We start from the raw sequence: 5,771 nt of genomic DNA, 5'->3' as shown, positions 1-5,771 counted from the left end.
ATTTGGCTGGCCCTATTCAGGAACATATCTATGAAGTAAAAACAAACATATTCTTATGGTATGCTCATTCTGCGAGGTGTCCGATCTACCTTCGTTGCCTCATAATCTAGTGATTTATCAGTGAAGCAGAACTTGACTGCCCTAGCACTTTCATTTTAGTCCAAAAATCAGTTCGTTCTTCCCATTGTTGGCACTGTTTGATTTACACATTTTTAAAAAACAGACTGCAATCTCTAATTGTATTTATTCAAGAACTCACACTGCCAGCACTAGCTCAAGCCTGGGACTTGGTCCTGTGGCCTCCTAGCAGATCTTGAGGAAGAAGCAAATGTGACCTGTGGATGTGGATGAAGGCTGAAGGCTCAGGATTAATCACAAGGTGTTTCTTAAACTTCTACAGCCTAGAACACAGTGGTCACAGGTCTTTTAGGTTCTCCTGGATGTCCCACAGGGTATCTGCTCTTTTCTTGAGCTGAGCGACCCTTTTATCCTTTAGCCTCTGGTTAATGGCACTGGCTAATCCCTGAGCATTCAGGATGCGGGGAAGGCTCAGGAAGACTTCATTCTCACCGCCATGCATGCCCTTCACCATGGCTGACCCTGGATGAATCCTGCATAGATTCTTCAGCAAGGACTCAATAAATCAGCCGCCCTCAGGCCGATAGTCCAGTTGGTGTAACCTTTTAGCTTGATGGCTTTGTGGGTACTTTCAACCACCATCTTATGCACTTCCTTCCAGTTCTCTTGTTGGTGCCCAACTTCCAGATTCAGATCCTGGAGAAAAACACCTGGTCCAGTCACTCCACTCCAGACAGGCACACTTGAGCCACCATGCTCTCCCAGAATCCACCTGTGGCAACTGCTAGGATGAAGGCCAAGTTTTTCAGCTATAAGATAGCAAAATATAGCAGAATCCAGATAGCACCTGCTTTCCATCACACGGTGCTTGGAAGTGCGTAAGATGGTGGTTGTCCACAAAGCCATCAAGCTAAAAGGTTACACCAACTGGGCCATCAGCTTGAGTGTGGCTGATTTATTGAGTCCTTGCTGAAGAATCTCTCCAGGATTCATCCAGGGTCAGCCATGGTGAAGGGCAATCCACTTAGTTCCCAGATAATATATGTAAGAATATCCACTGGGTTGGAAACCACAATGATGATGTAGTCCGGGCTGTACTTGATAACCTAAAGAACGATGGACTTGAAGATATTCATGTTCCTCTGCACCAAATTAAGGTGACTCTCCCCTTCTTGCTGACAGATTCCAGCAGTCACCACCACAATCTTTGAATTGGCAGTTACAGAGTAATCTTTATCAGCCACAATTTTAGATGTCGGAAGAAACAAGCTTCCACGCTACAGAGCCTTCATTTCTCCTTTGAGTTTATTTTCCAAAATGTCCACAAGGGCAAGTTCATCAGCCAGAGACTTTCCCAGGATGCTGAGGGCACATGCCATACCAACTTGCCCCACACCCACTATGGTGATCTTGGTGTTTGGCACTCTGGCACCTTCTGCAACTGGGGTGATGTGTTTCTCCTTAAGCGTTGCCATTCTACATCTATAGAAGAGGCCCTGGAGAGCGCTGCTAGAGCCACTGTGGAGATGCCAGCATAAGATAGCAAAACATAGGTCTTGGACCTACGTTTTGTATAGCAGCAGCTTTGAAAATGTTCGTGGTCTTGGACCTATAGCCGGTAATTTTGTATCTCCCTAGACACACTGCTTTGCAGTAGATATGGTATGAGAGTCCCTTCATAGCCCTAAGATGAGATCTTAGACAGTATAACCCATCTCAAGTTATAATTTCAAAATTGAAAGACAAAACTTCAAGGAAAGTAATTTATAATAAAGCAGAGTCAAAACCATAGCAAGACATACCAGTGTACACATCTGTACACAGAATTACCATGCCAGCCTCAAATGCAGACCGAGGCCCAGGCTACTGCAAGTTGCCTTGGCAATGAGAAAGAAGAGAATGACTGAGCCATTGTGCACTGGCCTGAAGTATCTGTCTTTTAAAGAGGGCAAGGGGATGGGGGGACCTGAGACTGGAGAACCTGATGGCTTTGGTATCACTGAGTCAGCCTCCGGGCTCTCGTAACCTGTGTGTCTGACCACGCAGCCTCTGATGGTAGGGTGCAGCACCATCCTCTCTTGGTTGGCACTGTCCCATGCATTACACACCTGGCTCTGCCCACTGATGCCAGCACACCTCCCCCAGGCAAAGGTGTCTCATACCTTTACAGCATCCCTTTTGAGTACATAGGGATTTAGTCTCAGGTAATTAGAAAGGGACAATGTTATGTGTTTGACTGTATTGATTTCAAGGTTATTAAGATAGTATAGAATTGGAAACAAGCAAAGAAGCTTACTGAATAGGATTGTCTAATTAGCTGTGAGTATCCAAAGAATATTGTACAGCCATCAAGCATATAAACAGGAACCCTGGCAATATGAACCAAAGCATACGTATGATAAACTGTTGAATGAAAGCATATATAACATTTGATATAGCTTAAATAAAAACATGTAGGATGTGAAACAAAGAAATATTCTAAAGCTGATAGGTGAAAGAAGAGGAATCAGCTCTCTATTGACTACTAACAAATCACCCCAAAATTGAGGGCCTTGAGACAATAGCAGTTTATCAGCCTGTGACTCTGTAGGTCTGCAGTTTTGGCCAGCTCACCCCTGCTGTGGAGGCTCAGTGGGGGTCAGCTGGGCCACAGTGACCCTGCTCATGTATTTAGCATGTTTTGCAAGCTCAGCCATACCTCTCCTCTGCAGAGGGTGGACCAAGGCCATCTTTGAACAAGCCTGGAACAGTATGCAGGATTTGAGGTCCAACTTATGACTTTGAAGTTCCAGAGGACACTTGATAGATTGCCTTTTTATTTATTTATTTATTTTTTTTTTTAATGTATTTGGTACAAGGTCTACAGGGTCTACAGAGCTGACTACACAGATCATACTCATAGTGATCCTCCTGCAGCCTCCTAAGTGCTGAGATTATAGGCACATGCCACCATGACAAGTCTTGATCGCCATCTCAGTGTACCCCAGGGGTGGGGCTGGCACAGCATGTGGGGGATCCAACCCCCGGTCCCTGCATCTGCCTAAGCAGGCACTTTAATCTGCTGAGCTATCTGGCCGGCCCAATAGATTGCTTTATTTGCACATTTTAATATAATTCCTCCAAGGCTTAGTCAACCAGATAATGTCCAAGGCAAAAAAGAGAACAGACCAAATTTCCAGGCCAAGGAAGGCAAGCAGGTTCTGACACATCAACTGAAATGGCCCAGGTCCCATGGCCAGGGTTCAGGGCTGAGGATAGTGTGCAGGAAGTCTGTAATTAGTTAGAATTCAGCCAAGGAGGGGTAGGGAGTCCCTGGGTAAGCAGCACACATTTATCACAAGAACTGGAGGCCCCAGAAGGATGGGGCCTTGCACTTTATTTCTTCCAAGAAATTTGATAGCAAATAGAGACTTTCTCTATCTGCAATGTCAAAATACTGCATTTCTGAGATGCAGCTAATGTGTAATAAACTCTCCATGCAGGCTGTGGTTCAGGACCTGCTGGATCAATACACCAAGCACCAGGAAGAAAAACAACTAAAAAAAAAAAAAAAAAAAAAAAAAAAAAAAAAAAAAAAAAAAAAAAAAACAACTCTTGGGCCTGCTCCAGAACTGGGCCGTGACTGTGGGTGACAAGCTGAGAACCAGGTACAGTGTTCAGAGTACCACAGTCACTTGCCTTCAGTGTCTTAATAGTAAACCTGAGTTTATAGAGACTTTCTTTCTTTCTTTTTTTTTTTTTTTGCTTGTATGTGCTCTTTTTCCTCCCATAATTTTATTGAGAAACAAATAGCAATGAGACAGTTTCAAATCAAATTGGTACGACAGTTTCAATAATTAACACATTGCACACTCTCTTCCTAGTGGTTATTTGCTGTACAAGATGCAGACACTATATCCTATTCACAAACACTATTAGAACAAATCCCTCTATTCATTAAGTTAATGTAACTATAAATCTATCCTAATCATTTTGAATACACAGATACAAAATAGACATTCATCTGTATCCCCTTTTTTTGTTTAGTTCCGTCATTTGAATATTATAGGTGTGTTAACTCATATGCTTGAAGTTTTTAATATCTGGTAGTATATGCAAAAAAGTAGTGAATACTCCAGGTCTTGGTGCACACCTGTAATCGCAGCATTGTAGGAACTGAGGCAGAAGGATTGCAAATTTCAACCCAGCCTGAGCAATTTAGTGACTTAGTGAGATCCTGTCACAAGAATAAAAATTGTGAAAGGCCTCATTGCAGAGGCCCAGAAGTTGATCCCTGGGATCACACACAACTTATCCAAAAAAGTAAATATGCAAAATTAATGTTCCTGCACCCACTGCACAACTTGCCACCTAAAATAATCCCATCTAGAAAAGGAATTGCTCTGTTGTGTCTTATCCCTGTGTTGAACTTTACTTGATAGTACCAGAATATTTTTTTTCCAAAATGGTTATACAGATCTGCAGAAGCATCTACTGTATAGATCCAGACTTCTTTTTTTTAAAGATTTTTATTAATTTTAATGAGAAAGAAATAGCAGGGAGACAGTTTCAAAACAGGTTAGTAGGCCAGTTGTAATAATTAATATATTGCATATTGTTGTCTTCATAGTAGTTATTCATAGTACAAGATGCAGACATAATATCTTGTCCAAACAATATTAGTACAAACCTTTCTTCTTACTGAACTAAAAGAAAGTAGCTGTGCATCTATCCTAACTTTTGTATATACATATAAATATATATTTCACTGCAAAGTAGTCCTTCATTTATATCGCCCTTTTTCGTTTTGTTTTGTCAGAGACGGGTGTTCCATTGCTGTTAGAGAAGCTGTATTTGGAGAAATCTTTAAAGGACCTTTCCATACTTGATGCCAGTTCAAATATTATAGGTACTTGAATTCAGCAAAACATCCCAATCTAGTCCAATAGTTCATAATAGTAGTGGGTTATCTTCTTAATTTTTGTCAGTACAATAAAAATATGATCTCTCACCAAGATTATAAATTATAGTTCTGTATTAAAAGAGATCATGATTTCTACTTGTATTTACTATTTTGATCTCTTGGGTGTGGTTTATGATTTTGATGAACACAAATTCTTAAACCATACAACTTAAATTACTAAAATCATGCCAGGCGTGATGACACATACCTGGCATCTCAGCACTTCAGAGGCTGAGGCCAGAGGATCACTAATTCTTTTTTTTTTTTTTTTTTTTTTGGTGGAACCAGGGCTTCAACTCAGGTCCTTGCGCTTGCCAGGGAAGCGCTTATTCCACTGAGACATCTTCCCGTCCCCAGGATCACTAATTCTTAATTCATATTTATCAGTCTTTTATATTCAACATTCTGTGTTGTCTCCTCCAAGTTCACAGACTATATAGTTTTTTTTTGTATCCCCTTTTTTGTTTAGTTCCATCATTTGATTATTATAGGTGTGTTAATTCAGAAAAATATTCCAAAAGAGTTGCAGTAGTCCATAATAGTATTGGGTCTTCTGCTTCACTGGCAATGTCAGAAATTGTTCTTATTTTTATTTTTTTTCCATAATTTTATTGACAGACAAATATCAATGAGACAGTTTCAAATCAAATTGGTAGGACATTTTCAATAAATAACACATTGCATACTCTCTTCCTAGTGGTTATTTGCTGTACTAGATGCAGACATGATATCCCATTTACAAACACTATTA

General features: G+C 40.7%; 1 pseudogene; it reads right to left on the bottom strand.

Annotated features, from left to right (window-relative positions):
• Window positions 1-415: 415 nt before the first annotated feature.
• Window positions 416-1,553, bottom strand: LOC101578374 (annotated as a pseudogene).
• Between the last annotated feature and the right edge of the window lie 4,218 nt (window positions 1,554-5,771).

This window comes from Octodon degus, unplaced genomic scaffold (genome assembly GCF_000260255.1).
Source record: "Octodon degus isolate 3935 unplaced genomic scaffold, OctDeg1.0 scaffold00052, whole genome shotgun sequence".
Taxonomy (NCBI): domain Eukaryota; kingdom Metazoa; phylum Chordata; class Mammalia; order Rodentia; family Octodontidae; genus Octodon; species Octodon degus.
This window is presented reverse-complemented; position numbering and strand designations above follow the sequence as displayed.